The following is an 18657-nucleotide window of genomic DNA, read 5'->3' as shown; positions in this document are numbered from 1 at the left end:
AATCCCTTTGATTGGACTCCAGTCATACCCTCCCCACAATTCCCACCCCTCCCAAATTGATACAAAAGGCACACAATTGGCACACAAGGTAGAGAGGTTGTTTTTGTTTACTTGCTGGCTCAGTTCAGTTCAGTCGCTCAGTCACGTCCGACTCTTTGCGACCCCATGGACTGCAGCATGCCAGGCTTCCCTGTCCATCACCAACTCCCAGAGCTTGCCCAAACTCATGTCTACTGAGTCGGTAAAGCCATCCAATCATCTCATCCTCTGTCATCCCCTTTTCCTCCTGCGTTCAGTCTTTCCCAGCATCAGGGTCTTTTCCAATGAATCAGTTCTTTGAATCAGGTGGACAAAGTGCTGGAGCTTCAGCTTCACCATCAGTCCTTCCAATGAATATTCAGGACTGATTTCCTTCAGGATTGAGTGGTTTGATCTCCTTGCAGTCCAAGGGACTCTCAAGAGTCTTCTCCAACACCACAGTTCAAAAGCATCAATTCTTCACTGCTCAGCCTTCTTCATAGTCCAACTTCCACATCCATACATGACTACTAGAAAAACCATAGCTTTGACTAGATGGACCTTTGTTGGCAAAGTAATGTCTCTGCATTTTAATATGCTGTCTAAGTTGGTTATAGCTTTTCTTCAAGGAGCTTTTCTTCAATCTTTTAACTTCATGGCTGCAATCACCATCTGCAGTGATTTTGGAGCCCAGAAAAATAAAGTCTGATACTGTTTCCATTGCCTCCCCATCTATTTGCCATGAAGTGATGGGACCAGATGCCATGATCTTCGTTTTCTGAATGCTTAGTTTTAAGACAGCTTTTTCACTCTCCTCTTTCACTTTCATCAAGAGGCTTTTTAGTTCTTCACTTTCTGCCATAAGGGTGGTGTCATCTGCATATCTGAGGTGATTGTTATTTCTCCCGGAAATCTTGATTCCAGCTTGTGCTTCACTGAGCCCAGTATTTTGCATGATGTACTCTGCATAGAAGTTAAATAAGCAGGGTGACAATATACATCCTTGACTAACTCCTTTCCCAATCTGGAACCAGTCGATTGTTCCATGTCTGGTTCTAACTGTTTCTTCTTGACCTACATACAGATTTCTCAGGAGGCAGGTCAAGTGGTCTGGTATTCCCATCTGTTTAAAAATTTTCCACAGTTTGTTGTGATCCACACAGTCAAAGGCTTTGGTATAGTCAGTGAAGCACAAGTAGATGTTTTTCTGGAATTTTCTTCATTTTTCTATAATCCAGCAGATGTTGGCAATTTAATCTCTGGTTCCTCTGCCTTTTCTAAATCCAGTTTGAACATCTGGGAGTTCACAGTTCACGTACCATTGAAGCCTGGCTTGGAGAATTTTGAGCATTACTTTGCTAGTGTGTGAAATGAGTGCAATGGTGTGATAGTTTGAATATTCTTTAGCATTTCCTTTCTTTGGGATTGGAATGAAAACTGACCTTTTCCAGTGTGGCCATGGCTGAGTTTCCCAAATTGCTGGCATATTGAGTTCAGTACTTTGACAACTCCAATAATTTGGCCACCTGATGCAAAGAACTGACTCATTGGAAAAGACCCTGATGCTGGGAAAGATTGAAGGCAGGAGGAGAAGGGGATGACAGAGGATGAGATGGTTGAATGGCATCACTGACTCAATGGACATGAGTTGGAGTAAACTCTGGGAGTTGGTGATGGATAGGGAGGCCTGGCAGAGAAGGCAATATCATCCCACTCCAGTACTCTTGCCTAGAAAATCCCATGGATGGAGGAGCCTGGTAGGCTGCAGTCCATGGGGTCGCTAAGAGTCAGACACGACTGAGTGACTTCCCTTTCACTTTTCACTTTCATCCGTTGGAGAAGGAAATGGCAACCCACTCCAGTATTCTTGCCTGGAGAATCCCAGGGATGGGGGAGCCTGGTGGGCTGCCGTCTATGGGGTCACACAGAGTTGGACATGACTGAAATGACTTAGCAGCAGCAGGGAGGCCTGGAGTGCTGTGGTCCATGGGGTTGCAAAGAGTTGGACATGACTGCGTGACTGAGCTGAACTGAGCTGACTTTGACAACATCCTCTTTTAGATTTGAAATATCTCATCTGGAATTCTGTCACCTCCACTAGCTTTGTTTGTAGCGATGCTTCCTAAGGCCCACTTGACTTCACATTCCAGGATGTCTGGCTCTAGGTGAGTGATCACACCATCGTGGTTATCTGGGTCGTGAAGACTTTTTTGTATATTTCTTCTGTGTATTCTTGCCACCTCTCCTTAATATCTTCTGCTTCTGTTAGGTCCATACCATTTCTGTACTTTATTGTGCCTATCTTTACATGAAATGTTTCCTTGGTATCTCTAATTTTCTTAAAGAGACCTCTAGTCTTTCCCATTCTATTGTTTTCCTCTATTTCTTTGCATTGATCAGTTATGAAGGCTTTCTTATCTCTCCTTGCTATTTTTTGGAACTCTGCACTCAGGTGGATATATCTTTTCTTTTCTTCTTTGCCTTTCATTTCTTTCCTCAGCTATTTGTAAGGCCTCCTCAGACAACCATTTTGCCTTTTTGGATTTCTTCTTCTTGGGGATGATTTTGATCCCTGCCTCCTATACAATATGTTGAACTTCCGTCCACAGTTCTTCAGGCACTCTATCAGATCTAATCCCTTGAATCTATTTGCCACCTCCACTGTGTGATCGTAAGGGATTTGATTTAGGTCATCCCTGAATGGTCTAGTGGTTTTTCCTACTTTCTTCAGTTTCAGTCTGAATTTTGCAGTAAGAAGTTCATGATCTGAGCGACAATCAGCTCCTGGTGTTGTTTTTGCTGACTGTATAGAGCTTCTCCATCTTCAGCTGCAAAGAATATAATCAATCTGATTTTGGTATTGACCATCTGGTGATGTCCATGTGTAGAGTTGTCTCTTGTGCACGTTAATTATTAAGTCCTGTCCAACTCTTTTGCGACTGCATGGACTGTAGTCTGGTAGGCTCTTCTGTCCATGGGATTTTCCAGGCAAGATTACTGGAGTGGGTTTCCATTCCTCTCTTCCCAACTGAGGGCTTGAACTGGTGTCTCCTGCACTGGCAGATGGGTTCTTTACCACTGAGTCACCTGGGAAGCTCCAAGGTAGAAAGGTACAAAATTCTAAAAGAAGAAAAATTCTAGAGAATACAGTCACTGCTCATATTAAAGATAGAATAATATAGCTATCTATAAAAACCATCACTCTGCATTTATAGAGTAATTTTGGGATAAATCCATGATTTGCTGCTGGGAACTCATATGCTTAGCAGTTTGCTATGTTACATTATAGCTTTCTCCAGCAGTCTCCAAAGTGCCTTCCAAATCGCTGACAGGACAGTTTTGCTGGCCCTGGATCTGGGGCGGCAGGAATTCCTCGATATGTTTGTTGAATTGATTGTTCCAAGTCTGGCTCTTCCAGGCTTGGGGATACCAGCTCTGACTCTTTCTGGGGTGGTTGCTTCAAGACCAACTGTTTCAGCTTTGGCTGCTCCCAGGTGGGATATCCTAGGTCCGTTCACTCCGTATAGGCAGGTTTCCAGAAGAGGTCACCAAGCAGGCCTGTGCCAGAAACAGAAACCCAGGAATTCTGTGGCCCTGAGTCACAGAGTCACTTTTACTCGGTCAGTTGTTTTTCTGGTTCTGGAATCAGGGCTTCACCTGTTGTAGCTAAGTTTCAGGATATTGGAAAGTTCTTGCATCTGCTGGAGGCTGATTCCTGCCTCTGAAGTCTGTCGTTGAGCACAGACACCTGGGTCTGATTGAACATGGTTCTGATCTTCTCTTTCTTACCTGGGACCTTCTCTTCCTTCTTCAGTGCACTTTTCTCGGCAGGTATGGGCAATAGTTTTACTCTGGAGCTTGTGGAAGAATCAGGACTGTCCAGTCTCCTTGTCAAGGGTCTCAGCAGATGACTCTTGCAAGGACACCTGGTTTCCTTCAGGCCCAGAAATTTCAGACATTGGTGAAGAGTCCCTGGAATTGGATGCTTTGGGGCCAAGCAGGCTGGGTCTACACTCATGTTGTGGAGTTGAAGCAGACAGAGAAAAAACCTGTGAGCTAGATGGTAGGAAGAGTTCAGGCTTAAGAACCTAGGTAGAAGAGCTTAGAGAAAGGTGAAGATCTCCAGGTGTAAAAGAATTAAGAAGATGGAATGAATGGAATCAACTGTCAGATAACAGGAGCCAACCAGCCCAATCTAGAGAAAGGAAAAAAAGAAAGTCTTGATTCTTAAATGAGGCCATACTCTCCAGCAGGCAGGGGTCCCTCCCTTGCCTCTCCTGTCTTTACCCAGCGTACCGGCTGCCCTCCTAATAATGACTGTGACCAAATTGAAATCAGGTGAGAGATGCTTGCTGCGATGACCCAGTGGAGTTTATGACTCCACCATAAAGTGGATGGTGGAGGTGTGTGATATTGTTGAAAAAGAAATAGAAGATAAAAATCCTCGTCTTTACCTCTATTCTGAGCAGATGTTGTTCCTAGATGCTGTTGTCTTCAGTTTAATAAAAATATTTTGTTGTTGTTTAGCCACTAAGTGGTGTCTAACTCTTTGTGACCCCAAGGACTACAGTCCACCAGGTTCCTCTGTCCATGGGATTTCCCAGCAAGAATACTGCAGTGGGTTGACATTTCCTTCTCCAGGGGAACTTCCTGACCCAGGGATCAAACCAGTGTCTCATATACATGTCTCCTGCATAGTAGGCAGATTCTTTACTGCCAAACCACCAATAAAAATACTGTTGTTGTTTAGTCACTCAGTCATGACTGACTCTTTGTGACCCCATGGGCTGCAGCCAGGCCTCCCTGTCCCTCACCATCTCCTGAAGTTTGCCGAAGTTCATGTCCATTGCATTGATGGTGCCATCCAGCCATCTCATCCTCTGATGCCTTCTTCTGTTTCTGCCCTCCATCTTTCCCAGCATCAGGTATTAATAAAAATATTAGTTCTTTGCAAATGTTCTGCTCCTCTACCACACGTAGCCACTATTTTCTGACTAGAAACTGAGGGAGGGAAAGCAGTTCAGCCCCTGGGCCTGGGGGAGGCATCAGTAGGTAAAGGCAGGTGACCCCAGCTGGCACCTGTCCCCAGGCAGCTATTGTGTGGCATTTCCAGGCTAAAAGAAAAAAAGTTTGACAGGCAATGTCAGGGGGGTGTCAGTTTCTTCCCTGTCCCTGCCCTTTTTTGGTTCTCTTACAGCCTCCCTCCCCTTCCCCCATCCTCACTGGTGTCTCCATTTAACCCCTGATGTGCTGTAGACACCTCCACATGGATGGCTGAGGACTTCCCCAGGGAACATGCTGATGCCACTACAGTAGCCTTAACACATATTGGGGAGGGGTCAGCCGTGTGAAGAGGAGAGTGCCAAGTGACTCAAGAGACAGAAAGCCCCTCCTGAGTCCCGCAGTTAACCACTGAGCTGAAAAAACAAAAACCTTCTGGTGGGAAGTAAACATGATATGATCAGTTGTAGGGTGGCCTCTTGTCAAGATAAAGTCCTTGTATGGGGCCTGGGAGGATGCCAGGAGTAGAAGACTCTGGAAGTAGAGAATTCCTGGAGTCAATGCTGTGGGTGGGGTGGAGTGTTTCCCAGGAACTTGGCTCAGGCTCCTGAGCCCTGTTTCCCCTGAAACTGCTTCTCCTGCTGCTAGAAAGAGTCCAGGACACATGTGGCCGTGGGTATCTAAGGGTGGGCCCGGTGAGGGAGGTGGGTCTCTCTGTGCAGGTTCCTAGCTTCCTGCCTGAGCTGCTGGACAGACCTGGGGGAAAGCTGGGACAATCTGCGATGGGGTGGGGGGTGGTAAGAGGAAAGACAGGAAGGGGAGGAGGAAGGTGAAGGGAGAAGAAAGGACTAGGGAGCGATTAGGGGACAGTGAGGGGGACCCAGCCTGGAGAGGGGCACAGCAAAGTGCTAGTGGTAGAGGGTTCGCGCCCCGCCCCTCCCCACTACCCCCTCTTCCTTCTGGGTCATTTCCACCTCCAGTCTTTGCCCCACACTGCCCATCCCTTGTCACCAACACCTCTTGACCTCTTCCCCACCTCCATTCAGTGTCTCACACTCTTCTCTTCACACACAAAACTCCACTTCCCTTGGTGTCCCCACTCCCACCTGTTGCACCCCCAGGAGTCCCTCCCCGTGAGCTTTGTAGGCAGGAGGGGACTGAAGGGAAGACAGTTGCGCAGAGGCTCCAGGCTGATTGGAACCTGAAGGAGGGAATGCAGCTCAGCCCCTGGGCCTGGGGGAGGCGTCAGCAGGTGAAGGCTGATGACCCCAGCTGACACCTGTCCCCAGGCAGCTATTCTTGTGTGGCATTTCCAAGCTAAAAGAAAAAAAGATTGAAAGGAAGTGACAAGGGGGTGTCAGTTTCTTTACTATCCCTGCCCATTTTGGCTCCCTACAACTTCAGTTCCAGGTCCAGGCCAGGAATAAGCCTGTTAATTTATTCCAAAGTCCAGGCCAAGGAAAGGCCAGTCATAGGAAGTCAGTCGTTATGGCAACCGCTCCAACAACAGCCATCACCCACCTTGGCCCCATACTCCCCATCCATGTTTCTTCTCCCAGCCCCCACCCTCACAGACACCAGCCCCCTCATACTGCACACTGCCCTCCGTCACCCACACTCCACCCTGACTCTCCAGCTCCACCCACTCACACACCCCTCATACACTCCGTGCTTCTCACTTATACTCCTTCCACCCTTGTGCACAGAAGCCCTCGAGAAATTTTCCAGGCAGGTCTCCTCACACCCTCTCCCCGCTTTGCACACCCCCACCCTCCACCACACACTCTCTTTCACACACAAGTGCCTGCTTGCCTGCCCTCCACACTCTCCACTCTCTCCCAAGACACGCTGGGCTCCCCTCCCACAGGGACCCTGGCTTCCTCACACTGTCTGTACACACTGCTTCACACAAATTCCACACAGAAGGCTCCCATCTACATCCACTGCCATCCAGAAAATTCCCCCTCACAGGGCATTTCCCTTCACTGTCTCTCTCCTCTCTGGGGCCCCCAGGGCACCCCCCTCCGGGCCCTCTGCATACACATACTGTCCACTCCCCTTCTGTCCCAGGCTCAGCTGTCCACAGTCACACACACACACACACACACACACACACACCATCAAACACCCAACGTCCTGACATACTAATGAGTTGTAGTTGCTCCCCTCACACCCAACACACTCTCCCCAGTGGCCCCTCACTCTCCTCACACTTACCCTCCTCATCACAAATAAGTGTGTCACTGCCACACACACTCCTCTCTTCTGCCCTTCTCTCAGGCACAACCCCCTTTCTATCTCACACACACACACACACACACACACACACACACACACACACTCATAGTCTGATGAGTCCTCCCCCAAGACAGGGGGCCCTGCAGCAGTCTCAGAGCCCACACAGAGCTCGGGGTGGTTCTGGGGAGAAAGCTGGCTGCCAGGACTCTGTCCCAGGGCTGAGCCAGGAATTTTAGGTCTCTATCAGTCAGTCCTAAACTAAATCAACCCTGGATATTCATTGGAAGGACTGACGCTGAAGCTGAAGCTCCAATACTTTGGCCACCTGATACAAAGAACTGACTCATTGCAAAAGACCCTGATGCTGGGAAAGATTGAGGGTGGGGCAACAGAGGATGAGATGGTTGGATGGCATCACTGACTCAATGGACCTGAGTTTGAGCAAACTCTAGAAGATAGCAGAGGGCAGGGAAGGCTGGCGTGCTGCAGTCCATGGGGTCACAAAGAGTCAGACAGGACTAAGTGACTCAACAACAACCTGGATCCTACCCAAAACAGTGCTTTCTCTCTTTTGCTGCTCTAGCCCCACACCTAAAGGAACTCACCAAATACACTCCTACTAGCGTACAGCCCTGAGACCCCACGAATAGTCATATTCATGTATTAATCAACCTAAAATTAGTTTTTGTATATTGTGTCAAATAGAAATTCCTTCTTATTTACATCATCAACCAGTTATCCCTTTCCTGTGTACTGATCAGCACACCCTTCACTGGCATTTCTTGCCACACCTACTAGACGTCAAGTTTCTAGACATCCCTGGGTCTATTTCTTTGCTCTTTTCTAAAACTGGTCTCCTGTCTGCATTATGACTCACCAACTACCTTTGGTGTTAGGGATGTAGCTCAAGCCAATGCTGGCTGGGTTGGAAGTTAAGTCCTTTCATAAAAATTACCAGACTCAACAGCTTAAAACAATCAAAATTTATTCTTTTGCAGCTGTGGGAAATAGAAGTCTGAAATAATTTGTATCCTTGATATACAGGAGTTTTAATAAAAATTTGTGATTCTCATCAGAAAAGAAAAATGTACAACATCTTTATAACCGATTTAACTGATTTTATTCCAGACAGGAGAAAACTTCCAATTTGTCTAGATATTAGTGAAAACTGAGATATTAATTTTTTGTTGAAATGTGACACCCCTATAGTTTAGTGCACAAATCTCAACAAATGGCCAGTCAGTCAGTTCAGTTGCTCAGTCGTGTCCAACTCTTTGTGACCCCATGAACTGCAGCACGCCAAGCCTCCCTGTCCATCACCAACTCCCAGAGTTTACTCAAACTCATGTCCATTGAGTCGGTGATGCCATCCAACCATGTCATCCTCTGTCGTCCCCTTCTCCTCCTGCCTTCAATCTTTCCCAGCATCAGGGTCTTTCAAATGAGTCAGCTCTTCGCATCAGGTGGCCAAAGGATTGGAGTTTCAGCTTCAACATCAGTCCTTCCAATGAACACCCAGGACTGGTCTCCTTTAGGATGGACTGGTCAGATCTCCTTGCAGTCCAAGGGACTCTCAAGATTCCTCTCCAGCACCACAGTTCAAAAGCATCAATTCTTCGGTGCTCTGCTTTCTTTATAGTTCAACTCTCACATCCATACATGACCACTGGAAAAACCATAGCCTTGACTAGACAGACCTTTGTTGGCAAGGTAACGTCTCTACTTTTTAACATGCTGTCTAGGTTGGTCATAACTTTTCTTCCAAGGAGTGAAGTAAGAGTCTTTTTATTTCATGGCTGCAGTGATTTTGGAGCACCTTAAAATAAAGTCTGCCACTGTTTCCCCATCTATTTCCCATGAAGTGATGGGACCGCAATGCTGTGATCTTTGTTTCCTGAACATTGAGCTTTAAGCCAACCATTTCACTCTCCTCTTTCACTTTCATCAAGAGGCTCTTTAGTTCTTCTTCACTTTCTTCCATAAGGGTGGTGTCATCTGCATATCTGAGGTTATTGATATTTCTCCCAGCAATGTTGGGTGAGTGGTGGCTGCTTGGTGCTGGAGCAGCCGTGAATAGGTACTCCATGTCCAAGGTCAGGAGCGGTGGCTGCGCTTTGCTGGACTGGCCGTGTGGAGATACCCCATGCACAAGGTCAGAGAAACCCCAGTAAGACGATAGGCACTGAAGCGGCTGTGAGGAGATACCCCTGTCCATCACCAACTCCTGAATTGAGTCAGTGATGCCATCCAACCATCTCATCCTCTGTCCTTATTAAGGAATGTAGAAAAAAAAAAAATTGTCCTTTCCTCCTCCTTGGGAATTCCAGACCCCTATCTCCTTCTTTAGAGCTCCAGACCCCTTTTTCCTCCTCGGGGACCCTGGAATTCTTATCAACCTGCCTAGGAATTGACTCTCTCAGCTTGAAGATGAACCTCTCTTCCCTGTGTCTTCACATGACCCTCCATGTAACATACCAGGTCTGCTCCATTTTCTTACAAGAATACCAATCAGATTGGATTAGGGGTAGACCCTAATGGCCTAATTTTAACATTATTTATATAAAGGCCTTGTTATTAAATATGGTCATATTCTGAGGTCCTGGGGGTTTAGGGTTTTAACACATGAATTCAGGGGAATACAATTTTGGCCATAAAAGCATGAAGTAACTTAACTATACATAAAAGTGAGAACACATAACGTATATCTCATTAAACCACACATATTTATTCCTAACTCATTTTCCTCTTGCTGCTGCTGTTGCTACTAAGTCGCGTCAGTCGTGTCCGACTCTATGCGACCCCATAGACGGCAGCCCACCAGGCTCCCCCGTCCCTGGGATTCTCCAGGCAAGAACACAGGAGTGGGTTGCCATTTCCTTCTCCAATGCATGAAAGTGGAAAGTGAAAGTGAAGTCGCTCGGTCGTGTCCGACTCTTCGCTACCCCACGGACTGCAGCCTACCAGGCTCCTCCGTCCACGGGATTTTCCAGGCAAGAGTACTGCAGTGGGGTGCCACTGCCTTCTCCGCATTTTCCTCTTAATGGAGTTTAAAAGTGCCAACAAACACTCCAATTCCGCCTAACATGGAGGGAACTCATGGAAAAGCATCAGGTAAAGCTGATACTCTGATTATGAGCAAGCATCTTATTTAGCAAATTCTTCAACATGACTAAGTCAATACATGGTAAGGGCCAATCAACAGCCATGGAAAGTCAGGAGTTCTTTAGCTTCTTGGTAAAAACACCTCCGAGTAGAAGAGAATATACTAGATTGGCAGCCAGACTGTCCATAAGGATCAGTTTCTTCATCCAAGGGCTCATCTAACATTTCCACCTTCTCATGGTCAATGGAAGAAACATCAGATGATGGAATGAAGAGCTGTTAGAACATTAGGTAAACTGTTGAACTGAATCATGGTATTGTCAGAAAGGAAACATTTTTTTCATGAAAGAACTGGGGAAACGGTAGGTGTGATCTCAAGAAGACAACACCCCACCCCAGCCTTTTGAAGTTTAGACCCTGCCTCTCCCCTCCCTGCCACAAGAGGGAAACTGGATTTGCTGCCTGCACAGCCTCTTCTACCACAACAACTGAGTAATTTTAGACCTACCAGGAAGTGTGGGGGCCCCTGACTACGAAAGAGCATCCTTCTAGGTGCCAGTAGACAGGGGCTTGGGTGAGACCTGTGGCTCACCTCTCCCAAGTCCTGACCAGAACAAACCTGCCCAGGAACCAGAGGCCAGCCTGATTCTCACCTGCCGTGGTCCCTGATTTCTTCATACATTTCTTGATGATGATGACAATTAGGCAGGTGAAGATGATGATCCATAGGAGGATGTATTTAGTTAACGGGATAGATGCAGGCTGGTTATTGGGGGCCTTTGTGAGCGGTTGTAAAACAAAAAAGCACAAGCTTTGTCATATCTAAGAATCCACTTTCCTCAGCATCTGCTGTCCCCAGACAGCACCTGTCCACGTAACATAGATGCTGGCTTATTATGTGAAGCCATTGGGCTAGAAAGAGGAATGGAGTTGGGCTCTGTCCTCATAACAGAGCTCATATTTCTACTGAGGGAGACTATTTGATAATCTTGCAGGTGGACACGTTTACTGTGGGGAGTCCTTTTTAGGGAGAACACAGCTGGAGAAGTGCTTAATTAGGTCTGGGGAGGGGTGAGGGCTTCTCTAAGTGACATTTGAGCAGGTTAAAGGATCAGGACAACAAGAAGGAGAGAAGGTATGGAAACACAATATGTATATAAATCTGGGGGCCATTTAGCACGGCTAGGGAACTGGGTCATTGGTTAATGAGGAAGGGGGCTCCTGTGCTGAGGGAGGTGGGCTGGGACAGGAGGATGCTGGCAAGTTCTGTGCTATGCCCATCACTGACTCTCCAGACAGGAAGTCCACCAAGAGATCAGTCACTCCATCCATCCATCATATTTTCAATTACACACACATATGTGCTCACATCCACACATAAAGGCTCTAGACCTTTGAAGAGAGCTGCCACCTCCCCCACACCCCGCTCAGGTACCTGTGGGCTCTGGGAGCAGCATGTTCTCCCAGTGTTTCAGGAATTCCCTAAGCCAGTAGCTGCAGTCTCCTGTTGAGATGGTCCTGAAATACTCTGCCAGTTCCTGGTTGTTCTCCCACTCCTCCTTGATGCCTGTGGCGCCAGCATCGATGACTGTCCAGGTTATGCTCATGGTGTCAAGGAGGAGGGCTGTCCATCCATTGAGGCTGAAGTGCAAGGATGCACCAGAGCATTGCTCGGCTTCACACTGACAACACAGGCTGACCTGCAGGGAGGGAGGACCTGCACCCCACACACACAAGTAATCATCCTGGACTCTCCACAGTCCCTCCTCCCCAGTCACTCAAGTGTGTCTGCACATCTAGGGACCTGTGATCTTCCGACCATGACTTCCCCCTCTTACCCATCAGGTCCACCGGGTCTCTAAAGCTGGATCGTGTTCAGTCCTTTCACAGGAATCTCCTCCTTGCGTGCACTCTTTCTCTTGCTGTCTCCAGCTCCCCACCCCCTTCCCATACTTACCATTCATCTCCTTTTTGTTCAGTTTGGTGACAGGCAGGACCGTCCTGAGCTCTTTTCCTGCTTCTGCCAGTGTTTCGCTCAATTCAGTCCACACTTTCGTGTCGTTTACCTCCTTCCCCAGGAAACCCAAAGGTTTGACCTTGTTGCTGTCACTGTCATACTGGAGGAAAGGCTTTGTGTCCACAGAGCCCTGGACTTGGCACCAGAGCTGGCCAGGTCTGGACTGAGATTTGACAGTGAGGTCAAGGCACAGAGGGTGGGCGTCTGTGAGAGAAAACCACAGGTATGGCTGGGAGATTCCCCTCCAGGGCCTGGTTGCAGAGGCAGGGGTCTCTATCCCAGACCCCCTCCCTCTGCTGCATTCTCAGTCCTGCCTCACCTTTAACTGTCTGAGGTTTAATCTCTTTGATGCCACCTGGATCCCTTGGGTCCAATATTGTTAGCAGGAAGATTTATCTGACATATTTTTACCATCATGTACCAACATCTGAGGCAGCAAAAACAAGACAATCTCTGCCTTCTAGTGACTTAAAAATCCATCTGAACAAACAGGACTTTCAACAGGAATGGAAAAAAAAAAAGGCCCCAGAACACAGGCTACATTCATGATGGGCCCCTGGTCATCAGGAAGGTTTTACTGCAGTAGGAGGTGGGGTTTGCCAGGAGAGGGAAAGCTGCTACAGGAGTCTTGGGCTGGAGTCCCTGCACACTGGGTGTCACCTCCTGGGCAGCCAGTCCAGCTAAACCACACCCTCACCATCCTAAGAGCAGGGGGACAGGCCCCCACCAGGGTGGAGCCCCTTCCTTTCCCCTCCTCCCATGCTCCACTTCCCCTGCCAGAACCCCAGGTCCCAGGACACTCACTGCCCAGTCTTCCTGGGTTCTATCAGCAGCAGTATCAGTAAAAGACGGCCTGCAGTGTGAGCTAGAGACAGTCCTTCCAGCAGTTTTAGGAGAGTAAGGGGCAAATTGTAGCCTGGAGGGTGTCTATACCTCTGCCCGCTGCCCAAAGTCTTCAGTCCGAGACTGAGGAAGCCTTGTTGAAAAACAATGCAAAGAACAAGTATACCGAGGAAGTATCTTGCAAGTATTCAAATTCATTAAAAACAGCAAAAACAACCAGAAAAAACAGCGGCGACATTAAAAAGCAAAATTCACTTTAATACCCCACCCTTGAAGACCCCTTAACTTTTGTGAACAAAATGCTCCGGGTAGTGTTGGCTTCTCCCCTCCTTCCAATAACAGCTGCCCCACCCGACCCCCGACCCCCGACCCCCAGCTGCCTCTTTTGCTTCTTTTTCCATCTTCTGCTCAGTCATTCTGCATCCCTCCCCCCGCCCCCCAACTTCCTTCTCCATCCTAACCTGGCGGACATTTTCTTCAGTGATCAAAATTCACTCTCACCCAGTGCACTCCAGCGTTAATCAGACTGGCCGCAGGCGACCGCATGTGATCAATGGAAGGCGTGTGTACAAGGAGTTGGAGCCAAAACTCCAGAAAGGCCTGGACGCTGTAACTAAATAACTATAGCAATAAATGAAGTGCCCTAACTTGGCATTCTGCCAACTCCTAAGACCACTTGAGCAGCAAGCTGAAAGCTGAAAGCGGAGCTGTGGGAATCTCAGTCCTTTCTTATCAACCAGCAGTCCGAAAACTCTCCTTCCAGATAGTTCCCCCCAGCCTTCGCATCTCCCCCCGCAGCCCTCTTCGTCCCCACCCCCTCCCGTGGCCCCGAGCATCCACCGCGCAAGTGGCTCAACTCCGCGGTCTCAGGGGTGGTGCCTTCCGGGTGGCGGGAGAAGACGGAGCCCTCGGTGGGAAGGCCCGCCCTGGGGTCTCACTCGTCGCCCACTCCTCCCTCCTCACCCGGCTCCCGGGTAGAACGCCTGTGATCGGCGGGGCGCGGTCCTCGCCTGCCCGCTCCGTCCGAGGTGGCAGGTTGAGATGGTCGGTGTTCGAAATCCCAAGAGAAATCCGGAACGGAGATTCCAGCTTGAATCACTCTCGCCCGTCGCGACGCGGAGCCCTGACTCCGCAGGGGCTCTGTTGGCTGCGTCCAGTCGGTGACAAAGAGGGGCCCCGGGGCGGGGAACAGACAGCCCCGGGAAGAGGCGGGAGCACCCAGGCTGCGGAGCCCCGCGAGCGAGGTCTCAGCCCAGCAGCGCCGCATGCGTGGTGACCACGCGGTTCTGGCCTCTGGCGAAACTGGACGGACCGGACTTCGCGTACGCGACTGGAGACTGTTCTCTCTCTCTCTCTTTTTTTGTCTGTACCTGAAGATGTGTACCTGAAGGAGTAGTTAATTCCCTGCTAACACTTAGAGGGTGGTCCCAAGGAGCTTACACTGTGCCTTGCCAATCGTCTGTGTCAGGACTCAGAAGCCTAGCGTGTATCCCAGTCGCTTGTGCCCCCTATTTCCTAGAATTCCAGCTTCTTCTCCCCAACTACTTCTACTCTGCTATTTTAGGAATTTGCCCCCCTAACCCCTCCCCGCACCCATGCTTCCTAAACACTAAACAGACATTTTTACTGCAGCCACACTGCAGTCCCTCTTTGATGGGGTTATGATAAGTCCAGCTAAATAAACAGATGAAACACACACATAAGTACACGACCCCGGACAGCTAGTTTACTCTCCAACTGTCCTCCCCACCTCCCATCTCACTAATCTCACCAACCTTCTCGGAGGTCTATCATCAAGGCTGGGACAAGTCAGAGGGCAAAGGGCACCACCCAGCCTCTCTAGCCACAGTCCCTCACTGCCCCTCACCCAGAGTTGCCCCCTTATTCACCTTGAGCCTCCAGGGTCCCAGGCATACAGGTCTTCCCCAGCCTACACGCACCCCTCACTTCACACTGCCTCCCACACTCTCTCTCTTGTGGTTTTGGTTCATGTAAGATGTGTCAGAGTGCCATTTCCTCTGTTGTGGCTCATAATCACTTTCCAGATCATCTGTCCTGGGGCACCACTGGGTGCTTGTCCTGAGAATGTGTGAAGTCACCATGGCAGAGGGTACTAAGTTGCTTCAGTGGTGTCCGACTCTTTGAGGCCCCATGGAGTGGAGTGGGCTGCCATGTCTTCCTCATGACAAAGGGACATTTAGCCTATAAATACCAAGAGTTTGTGAGGAGTGTCTGAGAGTTCCAGTCTGGGGAAAAGCTGATCTAACTTTTCCTTAAATCGTTTGTTTCCATGAGAAATCTTGGGCTTCCCAGGTGGTGCTCGTGGTGAAGAACCCACCTGCCCATGCAGGAGACCTAAGAGATGTGGGTTTGATCCCTGGGTCAGGAAGATCCCTTGGGGGAGGAAATGGCAACCCACTCCAGTGTTCTTGCCTGGAGAACCCCATGGACAGAGGAGCTGGCAGGTTACAGCCCGAAGGGTTGCAAAGAGCTGGAAATGACTGAGGTGACAGGCGCACATGAGAAATCTTGCACGTCAGGACTTCTGCTCTCATTCTCCCTCCATGTTATATAATGATTTGGTATTTGTATATATTGTGAAGTTGAAAACCATAACCGTCTAGGTAACAACCATCACCACACCCATAGTTACAATATTTTTTATCCTTTTGGTGGAAACGTCTAAGATCTACACTCTTAGCAATTTTCCAATATATTGATACATTCCAGTTGTCCCTAGGTGTCTGCTGGGGATTGGTTCCAGAGCCACTTAGGATACCTCAGTCCTCTGATGCCTGGGTCCCGTAGGCAGCCCTCTGTATCCATGGGTCCCCATTGGAGAATTCAACCAACTCCAGAATCAACCAATGACAGATTGGGTAGTACTGCATTTATTGAAAATAATCTGAGTTCAAGTGGACCCACAGAGTTCAAACCAGTGTTGTTCAAGGGTCAACTGAACAGTATTATAAACCATGCTATACACTACATCAAATCCCGTATGATTATACAGTGGAAGTGAGAAATAGATTTAAGGGATTAGATCTGATAGAGTGCCTGATGAACTATGGACAGAGGTTCATGACATTGTACAGGAGATAGGGATCAAGAGCATCCTCATGGAAAAGAAATGCAAAAAAGCAAAATGGCTGTCTGAGGAGGCCTTACAAATAGCTGCCAAAAGAAGAGAAGCAAAAAGCAAAAGAGAAAAGGAAAGATATAAGCATCTGAATGCAGAGTTCCAAAGAATAACAAGAAGAGATAAGAAAACAATCAATGCAAAGAAAGAAATAGAGGAACAGAACAGAATGGGAAAGACTAGAGATATCTTCAAGAAAATTACAGATACCAAGGGAACATTTCATGCAAAGATGGGCACAATAAAAGACAGAACTGTTATGGACCTAACAAAAGCAGAAGATATTAAGAAGAGGTGGCAAGAATACACAGAAGAACTGTACAAAAGAGATCTTCATGACCAAGATAATCCCGATGGTGTGATCACTCACCTAGAGCCAGACATCCTGGAATGTGAAGTCAAGTGGGCCTTAGAAAGCATCACTACGAACAAAGCTAGTGGAGGTGATGGAATTCCAGTTGAGCTGTTTCAAATCCTGAAAGGTGATGCTGTGAAAGTGCTGCACTCAATATGCCAGCAAATTTGGAAAACTCAGCAGTGGCCACAGGACTGGAAAAGGTCAGTTTTCATTCCAGTCACAAAGAAAGGCAATGCCAAAGAATGCTCAAACTACCACACAATTGCACTCATCTCACATGCTAGTAAAGTAATGCTCAAAATTCTCCAAGCCAGGCTTCAGCAATACATGAACCATGAACTTCCAGATGCTCAAGCTGGTTTTAGAAAAGGCAGAGGAACCATAGATTAAATTGCCAACATCCGCTGTATCACTGAAAAAGCAAGAGAGTTTCAGAAAAACATCAATTTCTGATTTATTGACTATGCCAAAGCCTTTGACTGTGTGGATCATAATAAACTCTGGAAAATTCTGAGAGAGATGGGAATACCAGACCACCTGACCTGTCTCTTGAGAAATCTGTATGCAGGTCAGGAAGCAACAGTGAGAACTGGACATGGAACAACAGACTGGTTCCAAATAAGAAAAGGAGTACGTCAAGGCTGTAAATTGTCACTCTGCTTGTTTGACTTCTATGCAGAGAACATTATGAGAAACTCTGGGCTGAAAGAAGCGCAAGCTGGAATCAAGACTGCCGGGAAAAATATTAATAACCTCAGATATGCAGATGACACCACCGTTATGGCAGAAAGTGAAGAGGAATTAAAAAGCCTCTTGATGAAAGTGAAGGAAGAGTGAAAAAGTTGGCTTAAAGCTCAACATTCAGAAAATGAAAATCATAGCAGCTAGCCACGTCACTTCATGGGAAATAGATGGTGAAACAGGGGAAACAGTGGCTTCCTGGGAGCACCATCTTCTGCAGAAAAGAAAGAGGTGTTGGTCCAGGAGGCTGAGGAACTCCTGTCATTTCCTGGGGCTGCCCCTCACCAGCCCCTCCTCCAGCTCCGCCCTCACTGAGGGGCTTTTATGTCTCCACCCAACCCCCACCTCAGGCCCAGCAGCTCCTTGTCACCTCCTCCTTCCTTCCTGCATCACAGAGTCAGGGCAGGCCCAGACACTCCCTGCTCAGGCTCAGGACTGGAGCCAGTGAGGAATCAATCTGCTCCCTTTACTCAGGTCTGGATCCCCTCTGAGCGGGGCCTAAAGGACCAGGGAGCAGGTCCCCAGAGGAGGGGCCTTGCTTCCTGACAGCCTTGGGGGACTGCAGGCAAACTCCTTCCTTCGCACCCCTCCAGCCTCCGAGCAGCACACACAGTTCTCAGTTCTCTTCCTGGTCCTCCCAGCTGGGTGCCTCCACCCCAGCTCAGGCCCACCATCCCCAGGCATCTCTGCTCAAGGCAGGGCCGCTCAGTGATGGAGGCTCTGGGTCCCCAGGAGGCTGCTGACATGCAGGCTAAGTCACAACTGCAGCTGCTCCAGGAGCACAGGCCTGGCCTCAACCCTTGCCCCAGTCTGTGCTGTGGGGCTCCTGCCTTGCCTGCTTGACCCAAGCCACTTCCTGTGAGAACAGGCCTTTGGAGTTGGGTCTGCAAAGGCCTTCCCACCCCTTCCTCCTGGGATGAGAGCCTGGCCCCTCTCATCTTGGCCCCTGGGTGGGTCCCCTCCCCACTGACACATCAGGTGGAGCCCCCATGCTGCTCTCAGCCCCCGGGAGTCCTGCCCTCAGCCTGAGTGCCTGCTGTTCTCACACCACCTACCCTGGGCCCTGCCAGCCAACAGTCTGTGCTCAGTCAGGGGACTTGGCTAAACCCTTTAAGCATCAGTGGGCCCTCAGCCTAGTGAAGGCCCCTCCCTTTTCACAATGTCACCTGACAGTGGGGACCTCTCAGAACTCAGGGCTGA

The 18657-nt window shown here is 48.7% G+C and overlaps 1 pseudogene; it reads right to left on the bottom strand.

The window, feature by feature from the left end:
• Positions 1-3216: 3216 nt before the first annotated feature.
• Positions 3217-6564, bottom strand: LOC138444680 (homeobox protein NANOG pseudogene; annotated as a pseudogene).
• Between the last annotated feature and the right edge of the window lie 12093 nt (positions 6565-18657).

This window comes from Ovis canadensis, chromosome 8 (genome assembly GCF_042477335.2).
Source record: "Ovis canadensis isolate MfBH-ARS-UI-01 breed Bighorn chromosome 8, ARS-UI_OviCan_v2, whole genome shotgun sequence".
In the NCBI taxonomy this organism is placed as follows: Eukaryota; Metazoa; Chordata; class Mammalia; order Artiodactyla; family Bovidae; genus Ovis; species Ovis canadensis.
This window is presented reverse-complemented; position numbering and strand designations above follow the sequence as displayed.